Genomic DNA, 17,808 nt, shown 5'->3' with positions numbered 1-17,808 from the left:
ATGGTGCCGTGTTGGTCACTGAAGCACCTGGGTTTTCTTGGTGTTCATTGTTAGGCCAAAATTAGCACAAGCAGCAAAGAATAGATCTGTACTTTGTGTATCTCAGCTTCAGGGGCTGAGTACACAATCATTAGCAAGCAAAGAATCACAGACCAACACTCCCTTCAACATTTCCAGGAGAAATGCCAGGAGCAGAATAGAGGTCTTTGATACCATCAGTCCCCAGGGCTTATGGAAAATGATGTCCCAATTTGGTAGCCAAGAGAAGTTCATCAGTATTCGTGACAACACGCTTGCCCGGGTTCTGGAGAGTAGACAGTGCTCTTCCCAGTCACCAATGGAGTAAAACAAGGTTGTGTGCCTGTCCCCGTGCTTTTTAGGATGATGTTTTCAGTCATGTTGTCAACAAGGATGAACACAGAATCAAGGCTGGCTACTGCACTGATGGTAAAGTCTCCAACTGGAAAAGGCTACAAACCAAGACTGCGGTGGGGCAGAGGAGGAGGAAATGAGGAAATGGAGGATTTGGGAGAGGGAGTGAGAGAATATCAATATGTATGCTAAAATCTCCTACTAAGAGGGCAAGAATTCGGGAGAAGAGAAAGGCATTGAACTCTTTAAGGAATGAGGGAATGTCCTAGAGGTTGGGAGACAACACCCACCAGAATTCTGATTAGGTGACAAATGTGGGTTGAGTGGACTTCAGAGGAGGAGAGTTTACTGAGTGATGTGGTAGAGGATGAAAGTTGCAAGGAGCTGCAGGATGCATTCCATCCCCCATGCATGATGAGGGAGTCAGATGGTGTGACTGAAAGTACAACCAGCGTTTGAAAGTCTGGTCAGGGAAATTGTGCCATCAGGAAAGAACCTGGTCCCACTGAGTGCAAGAGGATGGAAGGAGCAAGAAAGGGAAAGGTTTAAGGTGTGAAATGTCCCTTGGGGGACATTCATTGTTAGTGGATGTGACCCGATGAACATGGAGCAACTTGGTTAGAGAAGGAGCAGTCAGACAGGGAGGAGAACCAGGAAAGAAGTGTCATAAAAACCCAGACAGAAGAGAATGAGCCACAGTGATGAATGGTGGATCTATGCATACAGAATGGATGGATGATGAACAGTGTCAAAGGTGAGGAATTGAGAAAAGGGAATCAGGTTTGACAATGAAGAGATTTTTAGTAATTTTGGAGAAAGCAGTTTCATTTGAATAATGAAGTCAAAAGCTAGATTGCAGAGAGTTAGGAAGAAAGTGAAAAAAAAATGAGAAGCCTCAATTATAGGCGACAGATTTGGAACTTCTTTAATTTCTGCTTGCTATTTACTTGAATAAATGGCCTTATTCACTATTCAGGATTTGCGATGGTCTTTCCTGCAGCTAACATTGGTTGGAGGGACTTAAACCTCAAAGCACAATGTAGGGAATATTTGTTGGTTTTGTTTTTCAGCTGTTCAGTCTTGTTTGTGTCTTCATGACTCCGTGGCCCTTTTATTCTCTACCATCCCCCAGAGCTGTCCAAGCTCACGTTCCTTGCTTCCATGACATTATCTATCCATTTCAGCCTCTGCCATCCCCTTCTCTTTTTGCCTTCAATCTTTCCCAGCATCAGGGTCTTTTCCAATGAGTCCTATCTTCTTATTATGTGGCCAAAGTACTTAAGCTTCAAGTTAAGTTTTTGACCTTCCAGTAAATAGTCTGAATTCATTTCTTTAAGTATTGACTAATTTGATTTCCTTGCTGTCTTTTTTAAAGGTCTTTTTCAGCATGATAGTTTGAAAGCACAGATTCTACAGCTCTAAGCTTTCCTTACAGTTCAACTCTCACAGCTATATATTGCTCATGGAAAGACCCTGGCTTTGTCGATACGGACTTTTGTCAATGAGGTGATGTCTCTGCTTTTTTGTATGCTGCCCAGATTTGCCATAGCTTTCCTTCCAAGGAGCAAGCATCTTTTAATTTCATGGCTGCAGAGTGTCATCTGCAGTGATCTTTGAGACCAAGAATATAAAATCTGAGACTGCTTCCATTTCTTCTCCCTCTATTTGCCAGGAAGTGATGGGACCAGTTGCCAATATCTGTTTGTTTTTTTGTTTTATTTTATTTTGTTTTGTTTTTTTTTTTTGTTTTTTTTTTTTGGAGGGGGAAGGTAGGGAAGTTGGGGTTAAGTGACTTGCCCAAGGTCACACAGCTAGTTTGTGTGTGTGTGTGTAATGCCAAGCAAAGGCAACTTACCAAGGTTCAAAATACCAGCATAGCTGCTCTCCATTTTATTCAGTGACAAATTAAGAACAGAGAAAATAAAGAATGTAGCATAATTCAAAATACAGCATTCACCAAGTGTAATTCAATCATTCCCAAGTACTACTCCACCCCTAAGCAGTACATTCATTTAGTCAATCACAAAGCACAAAAAAGTCAAAAGTTTCCCACCCTTGGATTACAACTGAATAGGCTATCTACCCCAGAGTTACAACAAACTTAAGCATAGCATTTAATACCCAAAGAGAGTATTTTCTTCATCTTGACCAGAGGCAAGTTCTCAGCAATCTTTGTTCCTGGGGAGACAAAGTTTAGCAAGGCCACAAGATACATTGCCAATGTCCTCATTAATTCATTCTCTGTCTGCAGAACAGTCCTAGGACCCCTGAAAACATTAGCAAACCCCTCTTGCAGAATTTCTGTAAACATACAACAAGAAAATCCTTCTTCAGGGCTTCTGAACCAAAAGCAAAGTTCCAGAACCTCTGCAACAACAGCACTGTCCTTCACCAGTGGGTGCAATTCATTCTCTGTCTCTGCCTCCATGATGCTGCTTCCAAAAAGTTCTTCTGCCTCTCTCTTTTCTCGTGTCTCTCTAAATTCATGTCACCAGCTCCTCCCAGTTCAGCCCTCTCTTTTCACATCAACAAGTCCATCTCACAAGTGGGATTCACAAGCTCTGGATTTTAACACAATCAATCTGAAAACTAAGCCAATACAGGGGGATCTTTAAATTCCATTACTATTACAGTGTGTTGAGTGTCTGAGGCCGGATTTGAACTCAGGTCCTCCTGACTCCAGGGCCGGTGCTCTCTTCACTGTGCCACCTAGTTGCCTCCTGGTTTTTTTTTTCTTAATGTTAAACTTTAAACCAGCTTTTACACTCTCCTCTTTCATTCTTATCAAGAGGCTTCTCAATTCCCCTTCACTTTCTGCCATCATAGTGGTATTGATGGGGGACGGGATCCCAATAGGTTCAGCAGGAATTCTGATCTTATCTAAGACCAGAAAACCTGCAATATCAAAGAATTCAAGGTCTCAGGCTTAATTGGAGGGAGAATTGTAGAAGTTTATTGTTGGGCAAGAGTCCTTTAGGGGACCTGCAAGTGAGAGGGGTACATGCTTTTACCTTTAAAGGGTAGGGCTGACCGGATGGGAGGGGCCTCAATGCATAGACAAAGGTCAGAACTGACCAAGAGGAGCATGTGAATAGACAGTTTAGATAAGATTTGGGCCAGGCCCGAGGAGACAAAAGGCAAGGACAAAGGAGGGTGTGGGCCAGGCCCAGAAGAAATGAAGAGATTAAGTAAGAACAAAGGGGTCACAGGGTGTTGCCTAGGTGGAGTGTGGGATGGGGAGAAGGGGCAGAGCTCAAGGGTGGGAAAGGACAAATTGCAGTTACAACTGAACAGACTGGTTTTACAAGCTGGTTTCACAAATTGATCTGGACCCCAGGTACCCCATCAGTATCATCAGCATATCTGAGACTGTTGATATTTTCCCCAGCAACCTTAATTCTGGCTTTTGATTTGTCCAGCCTGGCATCTCCCCTGATGTGGTCTACATGTAAGTTAAATAAATAAGGTGACAAAATAGAGCCTTGCCATGCTCCTTGTCCTGTCTTAAACCAAACAGTTGCTTCATGTTTGTTTCCAACTGTTGCTTCTTGGCCCACATGCAGGCTCCTCAGGAGACAGGTAAGATGCTCTGGTACTCTCATCTCTTTGAGGACTTGCCAAAGGGTTCAGTGTAGTTAATGAAGCAGAAGCAGATGGTTTTCTGGAGCTCCCCTTCTTTTTCCATAGTCCAGCAAATGTTGGCAATTTGGTCTGTAGTTCTTCTGCCTCTTTGAAAATCAGTCTGTTCCTCTCCTCATTCTTGGTTCACATATTGCTAAAGCCTGGCTTGCAGAATCTTAACCATAACCTTGCTGGCATGTGAAATAAGCGCCTTGTTCAGCAATCTGAGCATTCTGCGGCATTGCCCTTCTTTAGGATTGAGATGCAAACTCATCTTTTCCAATCCAGTGGCTACTGGAGAGTTTTCCACATTTGCTGACATGTTGAGGGCATCATCTCTTAGGAATTCCAGCACCTCCATGAGTCTTGTTGCTAGCAATGCTTTCTAAGGCCCATGTGACTTCATTCTGCAGGATGTCTGCCTCTAGATCAGTAACCACGCCATCATGGTTTTTGAAGATGTTAAATTCTTCCTTGTTTGATTCTTCTGCATATTCTTACCCCTTCTTCTTAATCTCTTCTACTTTTGTTAAATGCCTACCATTTTTGTATTTTATCATGCCTATTTTTGCATGAAACATTCCCTTGGTATCTCTAATTTTCTTGAATAGATCTCTTGTCTTTTCCATTCTATTATTTTCTTCTATTTTTTTTTTTTTTGCAGGGGGGAAGGTAGGACAATTGGGGTTAAGTGATTTGCACAAGATCTCACAGTTAGTTTTTTGTGTTAAGTGTCTGAGGCCGGATTTGAACTCAGGTCCTCCTGACTCTAGGGCCAGTGCTCTATTCACTGCACCACCTAGCCACCCCATTTTCTTCTATTTATTTACATTGTTCATTTAAGAAAACTTTCTCCTTGCTATTCTCTGGAATTCTGTTTTCAGTTGCGTATTGTCCTTCCCTTTCTCCCTTACCTTTAGCTTTCCTTCTTTCCTCAATTATTTGTAAAGTCTTATTTTGCTTTCTTGATCTTCTTTTTCATTGGAATGTTTTTTTGTTGCTGCCTCCTGTACAATATTGTGACCCTCTTCTCTCCCTCAAAAATGACCAGGGAAGCAACCTTTATTTTGAATTCCTCCAAAACATACCTCTGGCACCAGAAATATCGAGGTGACAGATACATCTAAATCTAGCCTGATATCCCCTTTTGGAGATAAGCGAGACAAGGAGCAAGCACCAGCCACAGCCCTTCTGCTCCTCCCAAGGAGAACAATCCCAATTTCCTTTGGAAAGAGTTTAAGCCATATCACAGAGATATCTATCCAAGCCATCTACAGGCGACACACGTGCACTGCTAAAGAACTCATCTGGACATACATGGTGACCCACAGTCAGTGGATGTGACCTAGGTGAATATCTGTCAAAGGAGGCACAGTCAGACAGGAGGCTTCAACATCTTTAATTTTTAAAGATCAAGGAAAAGAGATGCTCCCTGAAGCGGTTTGCCATTTCCTTCTCCAGCTCATTTTACAAATTAGAAAACGGAGACAAACAGGGGGAAGTCACTTGTGAGGGTCACACAGCTAGTCTGAGGCCAGATTTGAACTCATGAAGATGAATCTTGCTGCCTCCAGCCCTGGCACTCTATCCTCTGCTCCACCTAGCTGCTTTCTTTAAGTGTAAAGGAAAGGAAATAGGAAAATTACTCGGTTATCACTTCTGAACTTCTTTTTTTGTTTGTTTCCTCCATGTATTTTTATAATGTTTCATCAATGGTCTTTTCTTCATTTTTTTATGTAACAAAGTTCTGACTCAGTTTTCGCAGTGAGAAACTAGCGATGTCACCACCCAGGTTCTACAGGTACCATTGAACATTTCTTTCCCTAATGCTATTGTATCCTAGCCCCTCTTTCCACATCAGTGACCACCACTCTAGCTCCATTTAACCAATTAACATCAATTAGTTTTTACAAGGGAATATTTACTGAGAAGATATGGCTGAATTGCAGTACATACATTTCCTTTCAGCCTTGGGGGAATACTGCCCTAGACTACCTCAGTCCCTATGGAAAGCGGGCTGAAACTTGAAGCATTTTCTGCATAGCATTGGTTCCCCCAAGTTCACTTCCAAATGCAGCATTATCACTGGATGATTCTTCCTCTCAGCTGATGATTCCTCAGGTCATACCTCAGGGTGTCAGTTCTGGGTCTGCTAGTTGCAAAACCCAAGCTTAGATTCAGTTCCCTGGCCTCTGATGGTTCACCATTCTGACCTTCAAAGTTCTGATATTTTTTCATCTAAAATGGAAAAAATATATACAGCAGAGAGAGAAGCAACAGTATGGCCATGCACATACAGGCCCCTGAAATAATTAGATTCATCCTGTATCAACTTTTAGTTGACCCTATTTGCAGTTGATCCTCTATACAGATTAGTTTTATCCTGCAGTTGCTTGAGTCCTGAACTTAGAAATACAGCTGGCCTGTGATGAGTTAAGTTTCGATATCTAGAGCTACTAATCACTGTTCTATTCTTGCCCAAAGGAAATCTGTAATCATTGAGGGATGCAGGTAGACCCCGAGGAGTCTGACCTAGTATCTTTACACCACCAAGCTATCCTTCAAGGATGTCTGGTCCACTCTCTCTAACCTTGCAGGGTAGAGATTCAAATAATGAACATTTCTTAGTGGCAGGAGGGAAGGAGGAGGTTGTTGCCAGCCCCTCATTCCCAGACAATCATATTGTTTCTCATGCCTCAGCTCTGTAATCAATTGGATTGATTTTTATTATTCATAATGTTGAGCTCTTTTAACTAATTATAACTTTTTCCCTACCTGTTCTTTGTTCTGTACTCCCCAAAACTATAAAAGAGAGTTGTCCTCCTCATTCTAGGTCTTAACTTTGCTGATGAAACTGAGATCCTATTTATTGGTAAATTCATGCTTTACTAATAAATTGATTGTGCCTCAGTTTACCTTATTTTGACCATAACAGCCTGTAATGTTAATGGGATTTAAGATCTTCCCTGCCTATTAACAGGTCTCACATGGAGCCCATTAAGGGAAGCTTGCTTAGGGGAGGTTTGCTTGTAGGAAGGCCTTCACACCTTTTGCTGATTTCTAATTATGAGGGCTGTGAGGCCTTCTGGTTTTGAGAAGTGTATATATACTCTGAGTTGGTATTTTGCTTTGAGGGCTCCCTTATGAGAAGGATCTTGTGATTATTCCCTAGTCAAGATTCTGAATGACTATATGTTCAGAGCTCCCCAACTGCTCAAATGTAAAGCCTCTCCAGATCCAGAGATGTATGGAAAGTGTATAGTTGATTCAGGCAGTCAGAGCCCTGTCTGTTGGTCTTTATTTCTCTGCTTGTATTTTCTCTGAAGTTCAGGGTGCTGACTTTTCCCCTGAAATACTGAATGTAATTAAAAAAGCTTGTTGGCCGCAGCTATCTTTCTTGGTAAAGCAGTTCTAAGAACCTGGGTATGCCAGTGTGGTTGCTGGCACACACCCCAATGGGGAGATAAAGGCCCAAGACCTCTCTCTCCAATGAGAGCTTTTTGCAGTTCTTGTCTATTTACTAGGAAGCATTCAGGCAGGAATGGGGAGAAGCATTACTTTAGCTAGTTAGTGCCTCTGAGGAAAGGACTAGGCTAGCCCTCAGGACTTGGCCATCCTCCTTCAGTGGTCTTTTCTCTCCACCCCAATGCCCCCTTCTCCCACTAGGGATTTCCTCCATTTCTAAGGAAGGGCCCAAACTAGCCACTAGGCCTTTGCTCCAGTGCCTTCCTCTCACATCCCCCTTTTTCATCTCCCTTTTATGTGTTGTCTTCCCAAATTAAAACATAAGCTCCTTGGGCTAAGAACCTCCTTTCTTTTTGCTTGTATTAATATCCCCCAGTTCTTATCATAGGGTCTGGCATACAGTAAGCACTTAATAAATGCTAGTTGACTTGACTAGATTTTTAAATGTACCCCAGTTCTGGCTATGTAGACAATCAAAAGTCTGTCTCTTGATCACGTGGTTAGCATTCTATGACCAGTTATAGAATATCTTCATATGCTCCATTTTACATTCTGCTTGCTTCTAGGAAGCAAGCACCAGCTCACCTGAACCATTTCACATCTCCATCACCATCCAACAATTCTCACATGCCAGCAGACTTCCTTTATAATTAATAATTATAGTTAAGCAATAGGGGCAGCTAGGTGGTACAGTGGATAGGTCCAGGAGTCAGGAAGACTCATCTTCCTGAGTTCAAACCTGACCTTAGACACTTACTAGCTACATGACCCTGAGAAAGTTACTTATCCCTGTTTGCCTCAGTTTCCTCACCTGTAAAATGATCTGGAGAAGGAAATGATAAACTATTCCAGTGGCTTTGCCAAGAAAATACCTAAATAAGGTCATGAAAGAGTCAGACATGACTGAAACAACTGAACAAAAAAATAGTCAAGCAAAACAAATCAACCACATTGGTGACATCCAAAAAGGTATGACTCACTCTGTACTTCTAGTCAATCACCTCCCTGACAAGGGGCAAGAAGAAAATAACCATTTATTAAGCATCTACTATATGCCAGGTACTATGCTAAATGCTTTACAAATATTATTTTATTTGACCCTCACAACAATCCTTATTATCCCTGTTTTACATTTGAAGAAACTGAGGCAGACAGCAGTTAAGTGACTTGCCTAGGGTCACATAGCTAGTCAATGTCTGAGATGAGAGCATGCTGTATCATCATTCTTGTATTCATGATTTATTGCTTATGTCGATCAAAGTTCTGAAGTCTTTTAAAGTCTCTTCCTTTCTATATTGTGGTCACTATGAAAATGGTTCTCCTGGCTCTCTTCTTTGTGTTATGTAGAACACTGTCTTGGGTCCTCTTCTCTTCTCCTTCTATGCTTTTTCTCTTGCTAATCTTATCAGCAGGGGCAGCCGGGTGGCACAGTGGATAGAGTGCTGGACCCGGAGTCAGGAAGACTCATCTTCCTAAATGCAAATCTGGCATCAGACGCTTACTATTGAGTGACCCTGGGCAAGTCACTTTACCCCATCTGCCTCAGTTCCCTCAGCTGTAAAATGAGCTGGAGAAGGAAGCGGCAAAACGGATCCATATGTTTGCCAAGAAAACCCACAAAGAATAGGCCTCGGCTGAACAACACCAATCCTCATCAGCTCTCATAGATTCAATGATCGTCTCTGTGCAGATGACCCTCAGATCTATAGACATCTTAAACTTAACATGTCCAGCACTCTCAGCCCCCAAGGCTCACCCTCTCTCAACCATTTCTACATTTGTAGCATCTTTCATACATGCCCCTTTTTCTCCTCTGATATTGCCACCATCTGGTGGAGGCCCTCATCACTTGACCTCTGGATTATTGCAATAGCTGTCAATCAATCTCTCTGTCTCAAGTCTCTTACCATTTTAGTCCATCCTACACTTAGCTATGAAATTAACCCTTCCCCTCTCATTCAGTAAATTCCAGTTGGTTCCCTATTACCTCCAGAGTCAAATATAAAATTTGCTGGCTCCTAAAGTCCCTCACAATATGGTCCATTCCTACCTTACTCCCCTCCACATACTCTGGGATTTGGTGACACTGGCCTCCTGACTATGATTTGAACATGACCCTCCATCTTCTGACTCCGGACATTTTCACTGGTTCTCCCCAGAACCTGAAATTCTTCCTCCCTGTGGCTTTTCTGGCTTCCTTCAAGTCTTATCCGAAGTCCCATTTTCTGCAAGAATCCTCTTCCTTAATCTTAATGTCTTTTCCTCTGAGATTATTTCCAATTTATCCTTTATATATCTTGTTTGTACATAGTTGTTTTTATGTTGTCCCTCCCATTAGACTTCAAGCTCCCTGAGAGTAGAGATTATTTTTTTCTTTTCTTTGTTTTCAGCACAGTGCCTAGCACAATGCTACAGTGCCTATTAATTAGGCACTTAATAAATGCTCCTTGACTTGAATTTTTCATCTAATTTTTGAATTATAATTGAATTTTTCATTTTTAATCAAATATTTAATGTTTCATATTCACATCCATTCGGAGTTTACTGTTAAAGAAAAATTTTCTTGCTAATACTGTACTTTGTGTCTAGGTACCAGTCTAATAGAAAGTTTTATTATTCTTTGTTATCATTAATCAATATTGAAGGTATTTCTAGCTTGGAAAGAGAGATTCAAACTGGCATAGACCACATGCCTTTCAATGTGACTCTCTGCCCCAAGATTCCCATGAACATATATAGGAATCTTGAACAAGGAAAAGATATCTTAAAATATAGCCTGCCTTAAGATTCCAGAATCTCATTCCCTAATGGACCACTCCCTTCACTCCTAGAGTTCAACAAAGGGACCTCCTGCCTTCCATAGACACCATGAACCTTTCTTAACGCACAAGGGTGAGCCCTAGCACCAATCACTTCAGGTGGGTGGGAAGACAATGCTTCAAACTAGACGAGTTATTCTATCTTAAGGCATCACCCTCAAACTACTTCTCCTTAAGAAGAGCCATTTTGTCCTTTGCCTATCCCTCACCTTTCCAAGGGACTTTTCCAAGGATTTTAAAGAAAAGTATTATATTTTCAGTTTGACTAAATTAGGTTTTTAATGTGCCTCATCTCTACCAGAATATTTTCCAGTTTTCCCAGGAATTTTTACTGACTAGGCCCTACTTATTGCTTATCTTTATCTGGGTAGTCTTGCTTATTTAATCTAATTTTTTAAGTCCCTGCTTTATAATGGCTTGGTAATCACCGCTTTATAGTAAAGTTTGAAACCCAGCACTATTAAACCTCTATCATTGCTCCTTTTTCCCATTATTTCCCAGGAGATACTTAACCTTTTATTCTTCCAGATAAATTTTGTCTAGATCTAGAAAACAATCACTTGACACTTTTATTGATATGGTTCCAAATCTACAAATCAATTTAAAAAATGTCACAGTTTTGGTATTTGGGCTCAAACCAGCCATAAATGACAAATATAGTTCCATTTTAAAAAGTCTTCCTTTATGTCTATAAAAAAGTATTTCATAATTTTGTTCTTATAAGTCCTTGGCAGAAGGACTCCCAGATACTTTATATATTCTGTAGTTAATTTGAATGACCTTTTTTCTATCTTTTTTTATTGGTAATGTGGAAAAACAACTTCAATTAATTCAATTAACTTTTAATTGTATCTCAGTGGTTCTCAAGGCAAAACATCATATCATCTGCAAATAGCAACAATTGTGTTTGCTATTTGCCTATGCTTATTCCCTTCTATTTTTCTTGCTTTATTGCTATAATTAGATATTCTAGAAAAAAAAAATTAAATGATATTAAGGAAATTGAGTGTCTTTGCTTTACTTCTAATCTTTTTGGAAAGATCTCAAATGTTTTTCTATTAGATAATATTAGTTCTTGGTTTCTGATAGATACTGTTTACCATTTTGAGGAAATGTCCATTTATCTCCATGCTTTTTACCTAAGTTAATGTTAATATGTTGAAAACTTTTTCTACATGTCGTGATATAAATAAGTGATTTTTTGTTCTTGCAATCAATATGATATGTTGAGGTTCAGGGCACCGTAAAATGCTGGGGTGCAAGGCTGTCTTGAAAGGAATCGCTCAAGCTATCTCCAAATCAAGTTGTGGGTAACACAACGCACCAATGGGCTCCTCCTTAACAGAGGTAGCTTTAGGGAGAGCCCAGCTTAAGGGTGGAGGCACCTGCTTCTTAATGGAGACAACAGCTCCTTAAGAGAGACAACCCTCCAAGGAACTCAGCCCCTCAAGGGAGAGGGCTGATTCACAGAGATGGCTCCTTAAAGGAGATGCCCCCTTAAGAGAAATGCCCCGATTTAGGGAGACATGCCCACTAGCCAGGAGAGGGTAGGGATTCTTATTCATACTCCAAACCTTGTGATCCTTTCATGTTAAATCTTGTGCTATCCTGACTGTGGCTCTCTGATACTTGGATTGTTTCTTTCTGGCTGCTTGCAATATTTTCTCTTCAACCTGGGAGCTCTGGAATTTGGCTATAATATTCCTGGGAGTTTTCATTTTGGGATTTCTTTCAGGAGGTGATCAGTGGATTCTTTCAAATTTTATTTTACTCTCTGCTTCTAGAATATCAGGGTAGTTTTCCTTCATAATTTCCTGAAAGATGACATCTAGGTTCTTTATGTGATCAAGGCTTTCAGGGAGTAGGAGTAGGGCTGAGAAGAGTTTGATAAGCCTTCACAGGCGTCCTGAGGCCTGGTCCCATGAAGTAAAGAGGCTTCTCAGATGTGGGACTGCCAAGCACATTATGATCTCTTTTTTTTCCCATCAGGAAAGGTTCCTCATTGGAAAGAGGAAGTAGAGAAGTAGAGAAGCAGCTGATTGTGGGGAAATATCCACTAGAGGTCAGACGAGGTCTTTATTTTGCAAGAATTTCCAGGCTCAGGTTTCTGGCGGGAGACTTTATCTCTAGAAATCAAAGCGACAAGAGCCAGAAGACACATTTCAGAGAGACAATCTGAGAATTACATGAAAGAAACAAAGATTCTGGATACCATATTGCAGGAAATCAGACAAGAAAAATCGTCCAGAAGTAATCAGCATAGAAAATACGAACAAAAGACGTAGACCTATAAGGCAAGTTTAAAAAATGACATCCTAAATAAAGACTAGGTCAAAATCTAATAACAGCCTGGTTCCACTCTGGGCTTGGACCTTAGACACAGCTCCTGGATGGGGAAAGACTGAGACCACAGACAAGGGACCCAATACTGCCTCTATCAGGGCCTGCAGCTCCAGGCTAGATATCTGAAGGACCCAGTTACCAAGACAGACACAGAGCTGAATGCTTGCTGCCTGGGTACCTTGGAGGTGTGCCTCATTCTTGCCTCTCTTCCCCTTCTCTCCCCCCACCACATTTACACATCTTGGGATATACCTCGTACCTCATGTAAGTTAATTTAATCTCTGGTGATCCAGATCTCTGACCTGGTCGCCAACTGCTGTAACGTCCTTTTATTTGAACAAGGAACATGACATTCTGCCCTCAACCAACTTGTAACTAAAGCTAGCAGACTTGCACTTCCTAGTCCCTTCATCCCGGCAAATCATCCCTTCCTGGATTTCCTGCGACTTCTTTATGTATCCTCATCCCCATCCAGCTCAGCTGAACCACTTACTAGTCCATTTTCCCTTTTGACCTCTCTTTCTGTTGTGTGTTATGGAAACCCCGCTCAATTGTTAGCAAACTTCCTTTAATTCTTTATCTCATTTTTTTCCCCACATACTTTCCATCTTCTTGTGCTCAAAGAAACCTGATTTGTTCTGGAAAACAATGAATCAGTCACTGGCTACTCTCTCCAATGCTGGTTGTTCATTCTCTGGTGTTACCTGATACACTGAGCCAACAAGGGGAGTTGGAATATTTTCTACTCCTTAGTACCACTTCTGGACCCTCCCTCTGCCCATCCACCTGTAAACCTCTCCTCCTTTGGGGCCCATCCACGCTCTATCCATCTACATCAACCAATTCATACCCTTTTTATTGTAATTTATCAGTCTTTGGGTCACCCTTCCCTCCCCTACTCCCGTCTCAGAGAGTTCCCTGCCTGGTTCTCTCCAGCTCAAATCTTCTCACACTTCACCATTTCAGTATAGATGTCGATGTCCCTTCAAATATGATGTCCTTTTCATCTTCTCAACTCCTACGACCTACAGATTTGCTCCTCTCAGTCTCTTGGGATATAGTATAGCTGTGCATCATCATTGCCCATAATGGTGCCACTTCCATAATTGTGAACGCAGAAACTGCCCTTTGTAACTACCACTTCCTCTTCTGCCACCTTCCCATCTGCCTTACTCCTCCCAAGACAATTCTGTACTCTTCATCCTCTGATCGCCAGTCCCTTCATCTCTTCTTACCTCCCTTTCTGTCACCCTTGATTCAGCCTCACTTTCCTTTCTTCAAAGTTCTGATCCAATAGGGGACAAATTCTCCCCAGCTGAATATCTTGTTCCTTTGTCCTATGGATATCCCCACCCTTCTTAATCTACCATCGTTTCTATTCTCAGTTAAACATAGCTAGAGGAAGTCACACCACCATGCTGACTAGATCCTCTACAAACTGATGAAAGTTCGCTTCAGTTGGACCCTCACTACTGTAACAAACAACTTACTCTTCCTTGGACAGTTCTCTATTTCATTCCCCTCAGCAGCTTTTCTTGTCTCTTGAGCATTCAAAGTCTTTACCTCTAAAGGATGAATCAAATGATTTTGCCTCCTTTTTACTGAGAAGTAGAGGTCATCTTCTATGAGTTCTTTCTCCCCCTACCTTCACTATGTACCTCATAAGCTCTACAGATCTACACCCATTCTCTCCTCTTTTATTCCTGTTTTAGAAAGAGGAAGGCTTCCTTGTCAAGGCCAATTTCCACTACCTATATAGAATACAACAACAACAAACAAACCCAAAACATCATGCCCTCCTATCTTTTCTTTCTTTTTTTTTAATTTTAATTTTTGGAGGCTATTGGGGTTAAATGACTTGCCCAGGATCACACAGCTATGTCTGTGGCCACATTTGAATTCAAATCCTCCAGACTCCAGGGTCAGTCCTCTATTCACTGTGCCATCTAGCTGCCCTTAAAAATAAAGCCCATTGTGTTTTTCTGCTTTTGAGGCAATCAGAGTTTAATGACTTACCCAAGGTCACTCAGCTAGTCAGTATCTGAGACTGGATTTGAACTCTGGAATATGAGTCTTCCTGACTCCAGGCCCAACATTCTATTCTCTGCACCACACCATTTGGCAACAAATGCCTCTCCAAATATCTGACTGTGAGAAAATTCAGCATTTATATTAGGGTACAGAAAATGGAAGAAGCCCATACACAGCATATTTGTTACAGCCATTTGGAAATGAGAATGGGATGCTTTAGGGCCTCCAAGTCTGTTTCCATCAGATTGGAGTGATGGCAGCAATGCCCCCGTTTTTCTTGGTGGTGGGGCAGCTCTGTAAATGACTTCCCAGTTTTTTTTTTTGGCACAGAAAAAGCCCCAGATTTAATGTGTATTAGAGAATGTCTCATTCTTTTCAGGGGTTCCAAGATGGTGATAGATTTGTGGGGAGCAAGTCATTGTCTGCTATATCTATTTCCTAATCCACACTTCACGATCTTTGGGCCCAATAATTAGCCAAGTGGATGAGAATATGAGATAGAAATGTTTCCCAGTTTACTCAAGGTGATCTAACGTGGGAGTGTGGAGGGTTTTATCTGGGATGCCAAGTGCTATTAGATCATTTGGGTCCAGATGGACGCCTCTATGAAATTATAATTGGGCAAATATGGGAGATCTTTTCATCTAGTTTTAGGAGTAAAATCGGAAGAAAAAAAGAAACAAGTAACCCTTTCAAGATACTAGTTAATTGATGTGGTTATTTTTCCTAGGGTGTTCTAGAAGAATACTAAGCAGGTAGCCTCATATATTTTCTTTTTTTTCTTTCTTTTTTTTTTTTCCTTTTGGAGGGCAGTTGGGGTTAAGTAACTTGCCCAAGATTACAAGGCTAGTTTTTTTGTGTGGGTGTTAAATGTCTGAGGCTGGAACCAAAATCGGGTCCTCCTGACTCCGGGGCCAGATCTTTACTTACTGCCCCACCTAGCTGCCCCCCCCCCAATATTTTCTTAAGTGAGAACCAAAGGCCTTTTTTTGGACCAGAGGAGGGTTTATGGCATTTGTTTTCCTATTGGGATGCTTTATATATAAATCAGATTTCATAGGAGAAGAATAAAAACCATCCCAGTACACAAAATCCTAACAAAAGGGAGAAAGTTTAATATAGCTATGAATAAATATGTATATATTCTGTATCAATCAATATGAGTCACTTATATTCACCAGAGAGAAGATAATATTTTCAATTATACAATTCTAAGAAGCAAACCTATCCTTATACACATAATAAGAAATATCCTGGAAATCCCAAGTCAGACACTACAAAATGAATCATGGCATTCATAATTTAACAGACCCTACCAACACTCTCTCATCCTCAACCTCTATCTATTGGCTCTTACCCCACTGTCTACGGACATGTTCAGGGTCTCTCAACGTCCTTTAAAAGGAAACAAAACCAACCGTCACTTGACCCTGCCATCTCCTGAGGACATCATTCTACATCTCTTCTCCTTTTTTCTTCCAAACTCCAGAGAAGAATTTATATTCATTGCCTCCACTTTACCTCCCACTCACTTTCTTTTTTTTTTGCATTGAATATGGTGACTTTATTGATGGTACACAATACAGGACTCTAGGCTTCTTTCCCCTACTACAGGGGTGCTTTGGAACAAGGATGTGAATGGGACATGCACAGGTTAGGAATGCGGGCCCCCCAGTGCTGGATCTCCTCTTTTTGGCTGGGGATGAAGATCCACGGCTTTCCACTGTACTCCTTGGAGGCCATGCAGACCATGAGGTCTACTACACGGTTGCTGTAACCATACTCATTGTCATACCAGGAAACGAGCTTGACAGAATGGCCATTGGGGGCAATACCAGCGCCGGCATCAAAGGTAGAAGAGTGAGTGTGGCTGCTGAAGTCACAGGATACAACCTGGTCCTCTGTGTAGCCCAAGATGCCCTTCAAGGGTCCCTCTGAAGCTTGCTTCACCACTTTCTTGATATCATCATATTTGCAGGTTTCTCCAGGCGGCAGGTCAGATCCACAACAGATACACTGGGAGTAGGAACATGGAAGGCCATGCCTGTGAGCTTCCCATTCAGCCCAGGTATGACCTTGCCTACAGCCTTAACAGCACCAGTGGAAGCAGGGATGATGTTTTGGGCAGCACCACGCCCATCACACCACAGCTTACCAGAGGGGCCATCTACTGTCTTCTGGGTAGCAGTAATGGTATGGACTGTAGTCAGGAATCCTTCCACAATGCCAAAGTTTTCATGAATGACCTTGGCCAAGGGGGCCAAGCAGTTGGTGGTGCAGGAAGCATTACTGACAATCTTAAGGGAATTATCATATTTCTCATGGTTCACTCTCATCACGAACATTGGGGCATCAGCAGAAGGGACAGAGATGATGACCCTCTTGGCTCCACCCTTCAAGTGAGCCCCAGCCTTTTCCATGGTGGTAAAGATTCCAGTGGACTCTACAACATACTTGGCTCCAGCATCTCCCCATTTAATATTGGTGGGATCCTATTCCTGGAAGATGGTAATGGCTTTTCCATTGATCACCAGCTTCCCATTCTAGCCTTGACAGTGCCCTTGAATTTGCCATGAGTGGAATCATATTGAAACATATAAACCATGTAGTTGAGGTCAATGAAGGGGTCATTGATGGCCACAATGTCAACTCCACCTGAGGTTAATGCAGCCCTGGTCACCAGGCATCTAATACAGCCAAATCTGTTGACTCCGACCTTCACCATCTTGTTTCAGGGATGTGACTTAAGCAGCAGAACCTGGCACTGAGCTTGGGAGAAAAGCTGAAAGCTCCCACTCACTCTCAATCCTTTCAGTCTGGCTCCCTACTCTACCACTTGATTGAAACTTCTCTCTTGTTAATATAATTAATTAGAAGGAAAATATTAATTGGGGAAAATCTTTGCAGTAAGTTTCTCTAATAAAAGGTCTGATAACCAAATATGTAAGAAACTGATTCAATTCTATGTGAAAAGGAACTCTTCCCCAATGGATAAATAATTTGAACAGAGTTTCTCTCTCTCTCTCTCTCTCTCAGTCAGGGTTAAGCTACTTGTCCAGGATCACACAGCTAGTAAATGTTTGAGGCCCGATTAAACTCCTAACTGTAGGGCCAGTGTTCTATCCACTGCACCACCGAGCTATCACAAATAGTACTG

The 17,808-nt window shown here is 41.6% G+C and overlaps 1 long non-coding RNA gene across 1 annotated transcript; it reads right to left on the bottom strand.

Annotated features, from left to right (window-relative positions):
• Positions 1 to 16,183: 16,183 nt before the first annotated feature.
• Positions 16,184 to 17,416, bottom strand: LOC138160989 (uncharacterized). The gene is made up of 2 exons (XR_011168233.1): positions 16,736 to 17,416; positions 16,184 to 16,633 (listed from the first exon to the last, which is right to left on the bottom strand). It is a non-coding gene; the product is annotated as an uncharacterized lncRNA (long non-coding RNA).
• Between the last annotated feature and the right edge of the window lie 392 nt (positions 17,417 to 17,808).

This window comes from Petaurus breviceps, unplaced genomic scaffold (genome assembly GCF_028583685.1).
Source record: "Petaurus breviceps papuanus isolate PSGF00001 unplaced genomic scaffold, PetGlider_PUasm1.0 183, whole genome shotgun sequence".
Taxonomy (NCBI): Eukaryota; Metazoa; Chordata; class Mammalia; order Diprotodontia; family Petauridae; genus Petaurus; species Petaurus breviceps.
The sequence above is the reverse complement of the archived record's forward strand: the minus strand, read 5'-3'. Positions and strand labels throughout refer to the sequence as shown.